The sequence below is a fragment of the Molothrus aeneus genome, chromosome 5, assembly GCF_037042795.1.
Source record: "Molothrus aeneus isolate 106 chromosome 5, BPBGC_Maene_1.0, whole genome shotgun sequence".
Lineage (NCBI taxonomy): Eukaryota > Metazoa > Chordata > Aves > Passeriformes > Icteridae > Molothrus > Molothrus aeneus.
Genome location: NC_089650.1, coordinates 21,500,763 through 21,518,169, shown reverse-complemented (window position 1 = coordinate 21,518,169; position 17,407 = coordinate 21,500,763). Strand labels below are relative to the sequence as shown.

General features: G+C 46.8%; 1 protein-coding gene across 4 annotated transcripts in view; it reads left to right on the top strand.

The window, feature by feature from the left end:
* TCF20 (transcription factor 20) overlaps positions 1–17,407 on the top strand; it is a 129,198-nt gene that overhangs the window by 43,892 nt on the left and 67,899 nt on the right. Inside the window, exon 1 of one of the 4 annotated variants that reach the window (XM_066549650.1) lies at positions 4,414–4,456. The exons of the other annotated variants lie outside the window; for them this stretch is intronic. The gene's annotated coding sequence lies outside the window, so the exon portion shown is untranslated. Of the gene's footprint in view, positions 1–4,413; positions 4,457–17,407 lie in introns of those variants that run through there. 4 annotated transcript variants of the gene reach the window in all.

The window sequence follows — 17,407 nt, the reverse complement described above, 5'->3', positions numbered from 1 at the left end:
GACCGGCATGTGCGGGAGAGATGAGTGCGAGGATCAGAGGTCCCCGCTGGGAATCGCTCGCTGGGCTGGGGCCGGGAACCTGAGGAGGTCTCTGTGCTCTCAGCTGCTGCTGCCGCCGCTGTTGTGGTTGTTGGAGAGCCAGAGGGAAGCAGCAGGCGTGTCTCAGGGATGATTAATCATGTATGGCAGCAGTGAGGAAGGAGGACTCGGTGTGCACACGGAGACCAGCACCTCCCCTAGCCCTGCGCGCCTTTGGCTCGCTGACAGCGATCTCTTCTGCTCGGAAAACCAGTCCCAGAGGAGGGCAGCCGGAGGGGGACCGTGTTTCGCCTGAGCCAAGAGACCGCTCCTTACCCACCCCATCCTCCAGGAACTTTAAGACTTGAGAAACTTAAATCTCCTGGGTCCGGAGAAGAATGAAAAATAATGTGAAAGCAGGGAGTTGAACTAGTCCAGGTGGGAGGAGAGACTGACCTGACTGAAGGTTTAATTAGTGAGGAGAATGGAAAAAATAAAAGTAGGTTTGGCAACAGCAGGCTGCAAGTACTTCCCAGTTGGAGAGGTGGGGACAGGGCATAGACCAGTCCAGATTGTTGTTGCAGGTCTCTCTTTGCCTCAGGACTTGTCAGCCACCTCTCCTTCCACACCCTGGCAATACCTGAAGGGGAAAAAACCCCAACAGAAAAAAACATAATTTGGCTTTCTTTTGGGGAAACCATTTGGGGAAAGCATTTGGTTTTAAATCTCCAGGATCTGACTTTTAGTGCTGTAAAGAAAAGCTTAAGAAACAGGAACCTGCCTTTTTTTCTCTGTGTATGTGTGTGTATATGGGATCTTTTGCAAGGTCAGCACCCCACACCAGGTGAGAATATCAAAACCTTCCAGAGAAGGAGACACGGCTAAATCAGGACCACTGGAAGGCCTACAACTTTTTGCCAGTCTCCCCAGTCCAATGGCAATTACCTGCAGTGGTCTGCACACACACCTTCCCCTTTTAATTTCTCCTGCAAGTAGGGGAAAGTGTCCCCTTTTCTCTACTTCCCTCATCAAAGATAAGGCAGTATTCTTCCCTATAATTTATAGTCTCTTTAACCTTAAAGACGCCTCTTTCACAGTCTGTAACACTTCTTTTTGAGAGTTTTGCACTGAAGGAAGGTGTTTGATTGTATTAGCCTATCCTTATTTCCTTCTGCTCAAGATTTGCTCAGACACCTTTAACTACAGTGCTGTATTCTGTCACTGAGGTGGGATTGCTGAGCTAATTTTTGTAAGGCTGCTTGGACTCACTACCTTTATGTTTGCCCCTGCAAGCTTGCTAGAGAGTGTTATTGAATGCTTATAAACAGCTCCACATTTTCCATGTGCCACTTCCTCATGCAATGCAGAGCCGTGGCCAGAATCTGGAATGTACTAATTTCTTTATTTTCCTCCTTTTTCCCCCTTAATTGTTCTAAATGTAGCTAAGTAGTATTTCACAAAGCTAAATATCATCGCAAAATAAGAGAGGAGAAGGGCATAGGTTGTTCAGAGGTGGGACTGAAAATGGGTCTCTCTGTATAGAGTTAAGTTTTTTATGAAATGTATGCTGCAGAGCTACAGAAAGCAAGGCTACTGTTGGGGAGATTTGAGGTACCTTTGTGTGGTTGTTTTGGGATCCCTGGATTAAAAATAAGAAAGGAAATATAGTTTTTCAAGCAGAATCGAAACATGTTGGTGGCATCAGAAGCTAACAACCCAAGAGCTGGAATAAATACTTAATGCTCTTCCCTGTGAGACCTCTGCTCACAGCCAGCAGTCATGGAAAACAGGACAAAACAGATGTGGATGCCCGAGCAAGTGAATAGTACTGCTTCATTCATTGCTGTTTTGAAGTGAGATGTTTCCCTCTCCTCACCAATTTGCCAAGCTTCTTTTGTGGTTTCAGTGGCCTGGGACAGTGGTGGGAAGAAGGTGCTGGAAGCAGCTGGTATGTTGCACCTACGCCAGCCCAGTAGGTCTGATTTTGGGATCTGGGCAGAGCTCCTCTGCTGTGGAGGGGTGTCTCTGCCTTGGCTGAAGGGCCCATCTACTTGTTTTGAATGGATGGATTGAGAACAAGTGGAAGAGCAGGAGGGTGTCCGCAGGCTGGTACAACACAGCTCCATGTGGAACTTTTCCTGAAATGCTTTCTCCAAGGGCGAGCAGCAAAGGGAGGGGCAGCTGCTGGTCTGTGGCACCTTCTGTGTCCAACCAAGGGGCTGAGGGGAGTGGGGGTCATGCTGAGGCTTACCCCATAGTAAATGTAGTTTAAGAGAGAGGAGGAAAACCAGGGTTGAAAGGATGCAAACCAGGGACAAGAGAATGTATTTTGTTCACTCAGCTGGTGGATGGGCAGCAAGAGGGATGTGTTGCTAATTAAAGTGAACTATTGATCATATTTGGACAGAGGTGATGCTGTGGAGGGGAGTAGCGTCCACCTTTGTGCTATTGGACCATCCAGGGGTTATTCAGTCCTTTTCCCGTTTGGGGATGCATTTTGGTGAGCCCTCCAGCTTTGTGCTGCCTTCCAGCAGCAGTGCTGGTGGCAGTGGCAGGGTCCTAGGCTCCCTGGGGACTGTAGCTTGCAAGAGGGGGTGGGCAGGACTCCCCCATCTCAGCTGGCACCTTGGGAGCCACCTGGTCCCCTCCCCTGCCAGGGGATGCTTTCTGACTGTGTAAGGGGAGCTTTTGGAGGAGCCAGGGGCTGGCTGCCAGGCTTCCTTTAATTCCCCCAGCTGGCAAACAGGAGGCCTGTGTCGGTTGCCGGGGCAATGGCGGGAAGCTGTGTTAGTTTAATGAAGCATTGGGAAGGCTGCTGTTTATTTCAGGGGAGTGGGGGCTCTCTCGTCTGCCAGGATGCTCTGCCTGGGATGGAGGGGCAGCTGCCAAAGGACTCCTAGGCCATGACTGCCATGCTCTTCCCCTCAACTGCTGCCCTCAGCCCTTTCCAGGGTACAGATGCTAGCGTCAGGGCCATCCCTCAGCACAGCATGTCTGTCTCCTCCCCTTCCACTCGAGCCCAGCATTTTCAGTGCCATGCTGTCAAACTTGTCCTCCTCCAAAAGCGCCTGCTGTTTCCCAGGGAAGACCCCCCCAGTCCCACTCGTGTGTTGAGGATCCAGTGCTTGCCTTAGGCAGGCTGCCTCCCTCCCTGGATGTCCCTTCCCGTTCATTGCTTGCCTGGGGTACAGTGGTTATCTGATTGGGGTGTTGAACTTACTTCTTTATTTAAGCAAATGAAGACTTGAAGCATCAACGTCTTCATAGTAAAGGTGACCTACAAAGGAGGGAGGAGAAGAATGAAGAGGGGGGAATGGGGAAAGTGCCTTGTGTTATGCCCCTTTTCTAGTGTCTCTTTTTGATTTAAAAGGGATCTAATGGGGGGCTTGGGCTTTTTTATCCTTCTTTGCTTCTTTTCTTCTCAGCGTGTTATTTCAAATACAAAAGGATTTCTGGTCTTGTTTAACCTCTAGGGGGGAGGGGGAATTCGATGCACAACTTGAGCACTAATAGGCTTATGACTATTCAGATAAAACTTCATTAACTGAGTGTTTAAAAAAATAAGCCTTACTCAGACCTGTTAAAAATCAAGAGAGTGTAAATGGGTGTGAACAAACAAATACTAGGTGGAGAGGTTGTCTGAAAGTTCAGTAAGCCGTGTCCATTTAATAAAAGGCTAAGAAAAAGCCTCAGGCCACAGACCGATGAATTTTCACACAAAAAAAAAGGTGAAATAAGACTATTGTCTTGCAAAGGGAAAAAAAGGCCTTTTCATATGTGAAAAGAGAGGTGTATTTGGTGAAGATACACAAACAGAAATGCACCTGATTTTTTTTTTCCTTTTCTCCCCTCCCCCCCTTTTTCTGGTTCCCGTTTAAAATACTGTATAAACAAATGCTGTCCTGGATGATGCTTCCTGAGCTGGTGTAGCAGAGCATTCCTTTGTCCTGCAGGGGCAGCTTTCCACACCGGCCCTTGCAGGACCAAGTCCCCCTGTCCCCAAGCACAGTGGCATAAGGTGTGCCCGTGCCCAGGGTGGCAGGGGTTTGCAGGCTGCTGTGCCAGCCCTGCCGTGCGGCTGGAGCACAGGGAGCCGTCTCTGGGCTGAAGCCCACATCAGCCCAAACTCTCGGGCGCCCTGTTGCTAGCCCGCCTCTCCGGCCCGTTGCTCCCTGTATGTGCGAGTCTGTATGTGCCCTGTGGACGGCTGGTAATTAAAAAATCGTGGAGGGGGATATTACTGAGTTAACAGTAGTTATTTGTGAGGCTGCTGGAGTGGGGGGGAGAGAGATCTATCCCCAGGGAAAGCTGCACTGACGAGGGGTGGGGGGAGCAGGAGGGAGGAGGAAGTGGGGGCGAGATTGGCAGGTGACTGCCAGCTCCGAGGAGATGACAGCGGCAGCAGCTCCGCCAGTCCCACTTGAACACTGCACTGCAGGTACTGGGTTAATGGGTGGGAAGTGGTGAAGAAGAATATCAGGGTGGGTGGCTGGAGGGGAGGGTGTTGGCACGGGGGAGTTGATTTCTGTTAAACGCCAAGATAGAGATGACACTCCATATACATGTAATCATTAGACTTCATTACCAAGAATATTTTCCTTCATATAATTTTTTAAATGCAGAGAAAGCTTTCCCCAAACCTGACAGTATTCTACCTACAATCACTTTCCCCATGCCAAATACTACCATGCTCTACAAAAATGGTCTGAAATGCTGTACTATTTTTGACCATTTCATTTGGGTTATTTGTAGTGAAATTTTAATTTTTAAGGTGCTAGGAATAGGCTCCTCAGTCCCACATTATCTCCATGTATAAGGCCTTTTTACTGAATGTGAGACTGCATTACAATCTAAACCTCACAATTTTCTTGTTTGATGACACTGACTATCCAACTAGAAAATTCATGTATCCTCCTTTTGCAGGACTGGCAGGTTAGACCTAGACTGAAGTCCTGATTGACATCTGCAGACAGCATTCCTGCTCATGCTCACGCTCTCTCTCTCTCTCTTTCTCTCACTCTCTCTCCCCTGTGCTCATGCTCTCTTTCCCCCCTATTCCTTTTCAGTGGGCAAAACATCTGTTTGCAAAGGGCTGAGGACACACACTGCACAGGGAGATAAAAGCAAAGAGCCCTCATCCCATGTAAGAGTTCATAGATCTGTAACTCAGGGGGCTGGCAACAGGGTTTGACAAGGGTTGAAATCCTTCTGTCTTTCTCCCTTCTTATATATTTGAGTTTGACAAACAAAACCACCTGGGGTTATCTCAGGTGTGCAATATTGAGGATTTACATGTCAGCTTCACTATCAGCTTCATTCTTTGTGCACAAAGAGAGAAAGAGTATCACAGATTTGCACCTAAGCTACAGAGAGTGATGCCAGTGCCTTGGTTTATCACAGTGGAGGAAGCCCATGCCTCTCCCTGCCCACTACAGCAGAGTTAAGCCCCAAGGGCCTTACACAGCCAGTGCCTCAGTTGGAGTCCTGTCCTTTCTCTCCCTGCAGCAGAAGCCAAGTTTAAGGAATTGGCTGAGAGTTCAAGGCGCACATATGATTGTAGACCTGCATGGTACAGATAGCAAGAAGAAGAAGCTTCAAAAACATTGCTATCCCTTTCTCTCCAAGCAACAACAGCCCCCTGTAAAATATTTAGCCATAAAGATAGGACTTTTCTTTTTGACCTGCCATGATTGTGCAGGTCAAAAAGAAAAGTCCTATCTTACCACCTGTGCACTTGTGGTGTTACAGATTTTAGTCCAGAGACTGGGTTCTCAGTTGTGAAAACAGCTGATGGGCTGGTCTGAACATCTAGTTTAACCTGTGACTCAGATATTGTACTGATTCACTTATCAAAAACACCGGCAACAAAAGGGGCAAAACCCCTTTTGATTTTCCAGTACTGACATAAGTACACTGATTTACATTACATGGACATACATATTGTGACTGCTTGACAAAGAAAATCATGCCCATGACAGCTTCTTATCAAGCAAGTAATCCTACTAAATGGAAGCATGGCCAGCACCATCCGTTTTTGAGGTCTCTTCTGCGTGGTAATTTCCAGAGTCCTGGTATGGCCAGTTTTAGGGAACTGTTTTCATCTGGCGACTACCTGCAGTCTTTGCTGAGCAGCACTGGAAGCACTGGGCATTTAGCGGCTTTGAAAATTACATCATAGGCATCTTAAATGTACTTCTCAAGTGTGCATTGGTTTTAAAGCTTAGCAGCTGGCCTCTTGGCCATATATATAGATCACACACACTCTGACTTGCTTATCAGGGATGGCAGTTAGTTGAATGCAAAGCAAAATTATATGTTTGTCTCCTGTCTTCACCTTCCCCTTTCCTGTTTTCTGTGTGGAATGAGGATCTTGGGGATGCCTTGAGCTGGACCATGAACCCCCTGGCCTGTCAGTTTTGCTAGGGATAGAAGGGACTTGCTGTGTAAAGTGCTACAACCTGCTATATTTTCACTTTTACTGGTATGTGGCAGCAAGAGTTTTAGATGCATGAAGCCTTGCTTAGGGGTAAGGGGGGTTGGGGGAAGACCCCAGCAGAAGAAACCGCTAGTTCAGAGCTCACAGTTAACAGGACTGAGATTCTGAGCAAGTCTCAGGGTAGTGGGAACGGGTAACACAAAGCCAGCACTGGGAGCTCATTTTAATTTCAACCATCTTGTGCATGTGTAGTTGGCTGTCTTTGTTTAAAGAACTTGGCCTTCAGGTAGATTTTATTTGGACGGCTTGCTTATCCAAAGAACATTAATGACTTTCCTTGAGGAGTTGCAGCCAGTACCTTTGCACCCTGGTTCTCCTCTAGCCCTGTTTTCTCTTTTCCATAATCTCCCGGTGCCCAGCAGCAAGCCTTTAGGGTACATGCGCAAGCAAAAGGAGCTCGAGTTGGGGAATTAATATTCCTGGAACATAACACCAGCAGCATGCACACGCTGAGGAGAATATTAGAGCTATTAGCGGTGGGAGTTTGGAGTGCATGCAATATCTAGATGGAGAATTCAGTGTGATTAATCTGCCTCTAAGCAGCAGCCTCCGGGCTCTGGGAATTCTGTGGCACGTTTGAAATCAGAACTTTTTTTAATTACCTTTCCGCATCAACAAAACAATTGCAGTTGTGTGAAAATAAGCCCATTCAGTCCCTGCCCTGGCTCTGTTCTTTTTTTTTTTCCCTTTTTCCTTTTTGGATGAGGCATGCTGCCGGAGCCCTGAGTATTCACAGTCCCGGCAGCTCTGACAGCATTTTGCACAAGTGCAGAGGGACTTAACCTGGGAGGCTTGGCCAGCCTCCAAGTCAGGTAATTGCATCGTGGGCCAAGCTGGAGCAAGCCCATGCTAGTCAGTGTGTATGTGTTAGATTCCTTGCTCTTTCCCCCTTCTTTTTTCCTCTTCCCAGCAAATGCCTGTGCCTCCCTTTCTCCCCCATTCACCTCCTCACCTTGCATCCTGGCATGCTGGCAGCCATGTTGCCTCCCTGCCACGGGCAGGTTGAGAGAGATTCCCCAAGAGAGGAGGAGTGGGATAAACATGGAGGTTTCCTCTCATGCAGTCAGCAGGGTAGAAAAAAATAGATGAAAAAATAAAAGGAGTCGATATAAAAATGGTAGTAAAGTTGTGGCCAAACAAGGAGCAAGACATACTGAAAGATATGAGATTGGATGGGGACCTCCCTGCTTGCAATTCATACCTTTTCCCTCCCTCTCATGAGCAGAGGCAGGAGAGTTTATTCCATCCATTGCAGCCTGGTTTATTGCTGTACTGGCATGGAGACACTGTAAAACAACAGGGGAAATCTTCCCTAACACTGTGGCTCTGCCAGGGCTGGGATGATGCCCTAAGGCACTGGGATTCAGAGTTGATGTGGGAACAGAGGCCAGAGGCTTTGGCCATGGAGCAGCTCCAACCTGGAAGACCATCTTCTAGATGCCTGGATTTTATGCTGGAAGCACATAGAGCTGCTGGGGTACAAAAGTTTCTGACAAGTGTCGTGGGTTTCCAGTGCTGGTGCCAGCCCTCTGGGGCACCACAGGCACTCATGGGGTGCTCCCACCGTCCAGCAGCAGCAGGTTGAGAATGTACTTGCCAGCTGGTTCATGGCAGGGATCTGGATTGCTTCCTCCTTGCTTCTCGCTTGCTCCACATCCAGATTTCCCTCCTGCCTCACTGGCAGGTTGCAGAAAGGGCAGGCTGCGATGGTAGTGCTGTTTTCTCCTCCCTTCCAGGTCGACACGGTGATGGGAATTGCTTTGTAGGTCTTGATGAGGGCAGGGATGGAGGTTGGAGAGAGGAGTGGACACACTGTGAGGATCACAAGCTGTCTTCCTTTTGGCTCTGCAGATTCAATAACTTCATAAATATAACGTCTGCAATTAGCACAGTTTAATTTTTTAAGATTTATTTTTAATTTCACTTGGCTGTGGCTGTGCCCTTGACTTATTCCTCTGAATTCCTGGCCTTCAGGCATGATTAGCACAGTGTGTTTGAGCTGTCTTGCTTCAAAAGGTGAAAAAAAACCCTCCATTTTAAACACAAATAACAGCGTTTTATTTTTTTGAGTTTATTTACTGACATGTTTGAGGTGGTGTTAAATTTTCAGAAATTGATGTTAAAAAAACTACGCCAGCTGAATAAACAAAAAAAAAAAAGCCCCAAATCTTACAACTTTCCAGGTCACATTAAGCCAATAGCTACTTGATAAGCCTTTTTTTTCTTCTAGGCTTCATTTCAGAAATGACTACAGAAGTCTTATATCATCAGCTTTTGCTCCCAGAGCAACATCCGAGCATTGCATTGTATTGGGAGTACATCAAAGTCTCCTGGCCTTTCTTTCATCTACCCCAGTCTGTCTTCCCCTCCCCAGGGCACCTAAAACCTAAAAATACACTAGGGAATCAAAAACTCCCCTCTTTTCCCTATTGCCTTGCTTGGGCCTTACATACAACTCTGTTACCTTTACGCTGACCGCTTTTACTCAAACTGTAGTTCAGTGGTGATTTCAGATCCTCGCGTGGGGGGAAAAACCCCAAGTGCCCACTGAAGAGCCTCACCTCTGCCCGGCCCTCAGCTCCCAGACCTCTGGCACGGAGTTGTGTTCACTCTGGTGGCCCTGCTTGCCCGGTGGCTCTCAGCGCTGCCTTCCCTGTGTGCCTCAGGCAGAACCCACAGCATCTGCCTGTTTCCACCCTTACCCTGCAATCCCCCTCTGCCCTGCCCCCCCGAGCCTCTCCTGTGGCCACTGCCACCTCTCGATCTTCCCCCCAGCACCTCATCCTGCTCCATCGCGGCAGGTCCAGATGGGCCACGGCAGGTGGTTCTGTCCCAGAAGGGCTGCTGGTGCTTGTGCTGCGCTGGAGGATGGCGCCTGGGCTGGCGCTGGCTGTCTGTCCTGCCCAGGCCACTTTTAAAAGGTATTTCCACTGTGGTCACAAAGTTTATTTGTGAAGAAAAAACACAAAAAACCACCCAAACCCACAACAAAAAAGGGAGTATGATTTATTAAAAAAAAAAAAAAAAAAAAAAGAAAAAAAAAGCCATTTTCTTGGCCAGCCATTTCCTGAGTTCCCTTTGTTACTACTGCAGATATGTGTTTGAATAAGAGCCTTTTCCCCTCCCCTCTCCTATTCCTCCCTGTTCTACCCTGCAGTGAAGTCACAATCCGGCGTTTGTGGGCTCTGTGTGATGTCAGAGACTCGGTCTTGTGACTTCACCGGCGGGCTCAAGCAGAAGGTGCAGACGAGGCTGAGAGAAGAGAAAAAAAGCCCCCTCCTCTCCTCTTCCCTCCCCCCCTCCACCCTCTCGGTTTATAAAACCAGTAGCTGAGATAAATCGGAAGGGGGTGGGGAGAAGCAGCAGGGAAAGCTGAGAAAGATGCCAGAAAGGTACAGTAAATGGGCTTTATCTCTCTCTCCCTCTCCCTGAAAGTTGAGAGTGGAAAATTGCCCTGCAGAGGCCAGCTCTCGCCGACCACGCGCGGCGGCGGCGGTGGCGGCGGCCGTGTGTCTGCGGCGCCCTGCGCGTGTCACCCGCCCCCGCGACGCCGCCGTGCCCGCCCGGGCTGCCCGCGGCGGGGTGGGGGGCTGGGGGCGGCGGGGAGGGCTGGGGGCGCCGGGGCAGCCGGAGTCCGGCGTGGCTGGGCACGGCCAGCCGCTCGCCTTGTCCCTTTTCAAAGGCCCCAGCTGTTGGCTGCTCGCTGCAGTCTGGCTCCTGCGAGACCGACATAAATGGGTTATGGGGTTTATGCATATGCCGGGGGGGGGGGGAGGTGTCGTCCCCCCCTCCCCGTTTTCTTCCCCATGTATCTCTCGTTGGTGATTTTTTTTAAAATTTATTTTGTTTTGGTTTTGGATGTGGTTGTTTTTTTTTCCTTGCTCTGCAGGCTCAGAGTAGCACGGGGGTGGATGGGGAGGGGGCCTGCCATTCCCCCGTGATATGTGGGTGCATCAAGAGGGAGAAGGGCAAGGCCTCAGGGTCACATTCTCAAGGGCTGTGAGATATGATTTCTTCTTTAATTTCTTGATTTTTTTTTTTTTGGAGGGGGGGGTTTGGTGATTGTTGTTGTTTTTTTAACTGACAGCTGCACAATAGCAATGTGGATGCACCAGCAAACAGCAACCTAAAAAATATTTTTAAAAAATAAAAATTAAAAAGGGGGAGGAAGAAAATGGGGGGGGGGGGGAGAAAAGTGGGGGGTTAGCTCGCCCCTCCCTTCTTTGGTAATTTTTTTTTCCCCTGTGTCAAATTTACTGTTCACTTGAGATTTTGGACAAAGACGGGGGCAGTGGGTGGGCTGCTTTGAGTTTTGTGATATAATATGACTGGAGCAAGAGAGTAAAGCACAGACAATTAAGGATCAGCGCGAGGGCTTTGCTCATTCAGTCTGTTGAGGAAGCCGTCATTTTGTGTTAGTGTGCGTGTCTGGAGGAGGAAGGATAGTGGAGAGTGACAGTGGAAGGATGCCTAATGTTGTGGTATATTTGTACTTGCTAAATGCCTGCTCCAGGAAAGGGGGGCTTCAAAAGAAAGGGATGAGCAAAAGGGGGTCCTTCTGAATTTGCCCTTTGGTGAAGCCACTTCGGACTGGATTCCCACTACTGGGAATGTGATGTTTTGTTGCCTCCATGAAAGGGGAGGGCTGAGAAACGAAAAGGGCAGGTGTCAGGCAGGCTCCTTGCTGCCACCGCTCTGCCTACGCACCTCACCCCGATCACCCCGATGACCGGTGGCTTCTCTGCTGCTCTGATTCCTGAAGCTCCTGTGAAAAGCACCGCGTCCCGACTGTCTGCAGGGCCAGGCTTCTCTCCGCTCCCGGGTCACTGGGGTCCTGCTGCTGCACTTCACTCCTAAAGACCCAGAGCACCTCCTGCTTTTGTAGTTATTTATTTCTTTATTTCAACTACTGGACCCTGGCTGTCCTCTGCCAATATGTTTCAAGGCTGATGAATAGCACCCCCTGCAGTTATAGAGCTGATCTTTTGTAGCACAGATGTATAATTAATTGTGCAGCACTTTTGCAGTCTGAACAGGCAAGTGGATTCTTGGAAGACACCCATGTGCTGCCACCTGCTTCTCAGTGCCCCAGCTCCACTGCCCTTGGGGAAGGGACCTGTTTGCCACAGCTTAAGAGCCTCTGTCCTACTGGACTGATGTGAAACAGGATTCAAATCCAGGTCTTTGGTGTAAAAGCCACAAACAACCTCAAACCCCAAGTGCTGCTGCACCACAGGACTCCTCTCCTCTGCCTCTGCTCCAGCATGAAAGAACTTTTAGGCATTTTTGCATCACTGTTCCATCCCAATGGTGATGTTTAGGGATTTTTTTTTTCCTTCTTTTTTTCTCTCAGAGGGGAAGTAAGGATCTATAAGTTTGTAAAGCACTTTGAAGATAAAAATCATTGTCTGTGCAGAGTACTGTCTGTTGGCTTGTCTGAGTCACTACCTAGCTTCCCTGGGAAATGAAACCTAGAATCCTTCCACAGGCCACTTGGAGAATTAAGTCAAAAGAACCTTTGAGGCATCCTCCTTTGGACCTCTGTCCCTAGGGAGAACAGAAGTGGGGGTGACCAAGTGGGACTGGATACTGCATGAGTCTGGGAGGTGGGGGGCCACGACTGAAATACACTCTGCAAAACTGAGGGCAGAGGACATTGGGGATGTGATTTAGCTAAGATTAGGTACAGAAAAGATTTTAAGCCTCATTATTTTGTCTAGGTACGGCAAGATTATCCCCTATGGGTTTTCCTCAGTTCTTTATCTACACCTGCTTTCAAAAGAACAGCAAACAGTGGAGAAACCCCTTCCTTTGATTTCTCTTCAGCTGGGGACATCCGTCACCCAGGACTGTAACTGTAGGTGTTCAGGTCAGGGGTAGATGTGCATCACTTCAGCCCCATGCTAGGACATGAAAGGATTAAATCTCTTTCCTAAGCAAAGTGGAAGGTCCCCAGGTGTCTTCTCTCAGGCTCAGAGATTGCAGTGGGAGAAGGAAGTGGGATCCAGCTGGGTAAGAGACCTCATCAAGAGGATAAAAGCATTTAGGGTAAAGGACAGTCTGTCTCCCTGAGTAGGGGAAGTAATCAGTGAGGACGTGCAAGGGTCTCTCAAAAAGCCCTAGGCAGGCAATGTGTGTGTCAGAAAAGAATTTCTAGGCAGTGGTGAAGGGGCACGAGCTGAAAGCGTTAATTAGTTCCCCCCGCCCCCGTTTCTGTTAAGATATTCCCTTTCTTGTAACCACAACTGCTTTTTGTCTTTCTTTTCTACGTGTTCTTTTTTTTAAACTTGTGTCCCAATGAAAAGGACTGTTAAGGAAACCCCCTACTTATCACCTGAGGCTGGCTGCTGACTTACTGTTTCTCGAGAAGAGATAATGCTAGCTGATTATAAATAGGCTGACTGCCCTTTTTCATCAATATTACGAGTAAGCCGACACCTTGATCTTTAGCCTGTGGAATGAATCACACTGCAAGAGTTGTTACTTTTGGAGAAGAGTAGTCATTTCTTCTCTCACATTATGCTCCCTGCTGTGAAAAGGCTTGGCCCTGATGAGGGGATCCTTGAGCTGGGGGTGGGTACCCCAGGGTATGTGAAATTTCACCCTGGTGAAATGATTTCTCTCCACCAGTGTAACCAGTGTCTCAGCATTAAACCGGGGTTCAGCCAGGGCTGTCAGCAGATGACCTTGAGTACTGCTGCCCCCCCCACCTCCCAGCCTAATGCTGCTGCTTTTCATTGAAAGTGTCAGTGCTGGGATAGCTTGTTCGGAAGTTTGGGCTATTTCCTAAACTTGCTAAAACCAGTGGAGACTTACTGAGTTGGTAGGTGGACATGAACTGTGCTTGCTGAGGTATCTGTTCTTGCTTTGGCTGTTCTAAGAAGTGCTGACCTTATTTTCACAGCCCTAATGGAACTGACAGTATTTTGTTTAGGTCTAATTACTCACAGCACATTTACAGAAGTTAAATGGGAGACCTTCAGTCCTAATCATCTCTCAGGACAAATGTGAGTGCCAGCAGGATTCCCATCTGCGGAAGATAATTTCAAGAGGAATGATGAAAGCCATGATATGTAAGGAGAGATTTTGTTAGTTTAAACCTGAACTTAAGTAGGCAACTTGAAGAATTCCTCAAATCTTGAAACAAAACCAAGTTACTTAAGATTTTACGTGGATTTTGCTTAAGATTTTTATGTGGCTTGGACTCTCTAAAGACAGATTTGTCCAGCCTTTAAAAATTAAAGACTCATTTTCTTAACTGAGGACAGTTGTGTCTTTGTGTTTGTTACCTAATAGCTTTTAAAGTGTTCCATCACTTGGCTCAGGTAATGTGAATGAAAATATGCTACTTTTCCCCATCCCCAAATGAGTCAGTAGCGTTCATAAATAGTTGAATAAGTTGCATTCAAAGTTGTAAGTTCTATATGTTCTCATGTGCCCTATCCTGATTTGGATTTGATTGCAACTTTAAAGTAATGCAGGCCACTAAAATGAGACATTAATAACTTCTGAAATGTAGAATTAGAGCGTTTGAGCATTGAATAAACTTAAATGAGTCTCAAGATACAAAGTAATTAAAGTGGTTGTGTTTGAAGTAGGTTTTTTTCCCTCATGTTTTGTTAGCAAGAGGAGATATGTAAGTAAACTGTGGTGGAACTTTAAAAATATTTTCAGTAAACCAATCTCTCAGATGAATCAGGACCAGAGAACATCACTATACCTAACAAAAAAAAAAAAGGCACAGAAGTTGATTTCTATGACAAGAAGTTAATCAGATTTCTTGCAATGTCTGTCTTTAGTGCACCCTTAGGTTTCTACTTCCCAATATAAGTACAGACTTCTTACCAGATGAATATAGAAGACTCTCTTGGTTTTGGTCCAGTCTGATGCTTTCTGCATTGGCCTCTTGCTGCTGCAAGCTCTTCTTAGGTGCTGTTTCATGTGCCTGCAATTCTGGAGCGTGGTAGCAGCAAGGTGACTGGAAGAACTAAAGCTGTTCCTTCAGGGACCTTTTTTTCTCTCTTGTTGGAACAGCTGAGATTCAACAGCTATTGCATACATCAGGGAGGAAGCCAACAGGGAACAAAGTAAGAATCAAAACCTTAGTTGCCTGTAAAATTTGGAACTATATATCATGGGGATTTGTGCTTGTTAAGCCCAGAAATTCCCACTTCCCTGTAGGCAGAAAAAGCCACCCCAGCAAATGAAACCTCTGTAAAGGGCTAGCAGAAGTAAGAGAGAAAAAATGCCCTTTCTGTAAAACATGTTCAGGCAAGGCAGAGTTGGTTTTATGTAAGATAATTTAAAAAGACAAGTTCTAATATTTGAATTTCTACTTTTATTTAGATATGCATAACAATTCAGATAATGAAGATTTATTGATGGACTTTTCTGCCTTGTTGGAGACAGTCTTGCTGGAGAATCACATTTGTATGGCTTTCTGTTTTAATTTCCACCTTTATTACTCTGGGCATCTGCATGGAAATTTGATTGGCTTTTCCTTAAAAGTTCCGCTTCTGTTGTTTTTGTTTCTTGCTTTTTCTGCTGGACTCAGATTCTTTTGTCTGCAGCATCACAATCACTTTCACAGCAACTAATTCTATTCTGCCAGAAGCAGCTTTTTGGCAGGAAGCAAAAGGAAGAAGCAGAAGAAGCAGAGGAGGTCTTAAGGTACAAAGATATTATTTTCATGAATCAGCTCTTTGTAATGGGAAGATGAAAAGGCAGAACTGTTGCAGTGTTTTAATTTTTCTCCTGCTATGATTCACATTACCTACCTTCAGCTGCTTTATCATTTTCCTTCCTTTGAGATGCTCCAAAGTCTTTCAATCCAGTTGTTCTGCTGCAGGAAGGGGCTGTAGGACTTAATACTATTGCTTATGGAGACATTCCCAGTGTCTGGAGGAGAGCACCTTCCAAGTGATGCACCCAAGACATGACCATCAGTAGGCTGAAAAATCTGTGCTTGTCAAAAATATTTTCCAGCGAGCACAGATCCTCTGATAATCTTAAGGGGAAAAGTTAAATATCAGTGAATTAATGAGAGGGGAGCCCTCTCTGTCCTTGCTGCAGTTCCTTGGGAGATGTCTGATACTGCTTCTCCCTTGTGTAGGTTCAGGTGTAACACTTTTTATCTGAAGTTAAGTGTAAAAAAAATAAGAGGAAGGTGTGGGAAATCCTGGGGCTGGGTAGGAGGAGAGGTAGGAAATGATAATGAATGTAGTCATGCTGATGTCTTTCTTGGAGAAAGGGAAACAGGTGAGCTGCCCTTGCTTTACACTTGCTTAAAGATGTAGCTGTCCCACCGTGAATATAAGTTTCAGTCCCCAGTCGTATGACCTGTAGGTGCCCAATCTTGCTGTCATGTTTTGTATTATCTATCTTCAAGGTAGTCACTAATGCCCATTCCCATAGCATCTAAGAGCCTCCAGATGAAAGCTGTGAAAGTGCAGTGGTGAGCCTGTGCATGACATGAAATTGTGTAACAGGGGAATAGATTAGGATAAGGGTAATACTTTGAGGGGACGGGGGCCATGTCTGTGGGAAATCTGTGAGCCTGACTCCATGGAGGCTTCGCCTTCCTAGTGCTGCATCAACAGTGGAACCTTTTGTAAAGAAGAAGAAATCTCTCAGAGGACCCCACCAGCTGCATTCAGAAATCATGTTTGCTCTAACAAACACTGGGGTGCTCGGAGTCTTTCCAGCCTATGTTACCTGCAAATTTGTTCTCAGTCCCCCATCCTGCATCACTTACTGTCCTCCCCCCTTCCAGGCAGAGGGAGCTCAGGGAGTGTGTGAAGATGAGAGGTGGCTGAGGTCAGGATGGTGTCATCCTTCTGTTCCCCCTCCAAGCTGCTAATGTATGCTTCTGGAGAGCCACACAAACTGAGTAATTACTGAATTACGGCTAGATCAGAAGTGGTGACCTCAAAGACAGAAGGAGACTCTCCATCTCCATTTGTCAGTCCCCTTGGGGTCAGAAGGACAATTTTTCGCTGGCATCTGTGAGGGGGGAAAGGGAAGTGCAAGGTAAGCCTTACTTTAAGGCATAACAGGGGAAAAAACGTTTGCTTTAGCCATTGCAGCATTCATGTGCAGTAAGATGCAGCATTGCTTGCATGTGTGTAATGACAGCAGCACTGGTGGGAGCACTGGCACTAACCCAGAGGGCTACTCAGGGGACTTCATTTTGCTCAGAATTGTCCATCCATCATAGAGGAAGGTGCCAAGTCTTGAGGCCATTTCCCTGCCTTATTTGTGCCTCTATCCTCAAAAGCATTTTGATTAGGAGATGGCAGGGAGGATGTAGGTAGGATTTGGAAAGTTTCTGTTGTGGTAGGACCATGGTGGCTCTGTACAGTTTATGACCGAGTTGATTTTCTTACACTAAAAGCAGAGACTTCAGTCTTTCTTACAACTGTGGTGTAGCACATCTGCTGAATTTATAGCACTTACTCTTGGATGATGGAATGTATTTGCTGGAAATTTGCATTCAAACCTGCTTAGTTCATTGTGTTGATTGTAAAATTGATCCTTTATGTGTTGTGGGGTTTTAAAAATTTTTTAAAAATTGGTTTTGGGTGGGTTTTTGTTTTGTTTTGGTTTGGTTTTTATAACCATTTTTGGCCTTAAATCCCTGGGGTTTTTTCTTCTTTTCAGAATTGAAGGGTGAGAGCGTATAGATGCAACTGAGGACTTCACCCTGAAGTAGAAAGGCGTGCATGGATGTTAGATTTCCACCCTGATCATGTGTGTGGGATTGTAGCCTAGTAGCATGATGGGGTTACTTTTGTCATTAGTCCTAGGAATGTTTTGTATGTAACAATTTTTTTGTGTAACTGACAGTGGTCAAGTAGGTAGATGTCCCTGAATGGCCAAGTCAGAAGGTTGAAT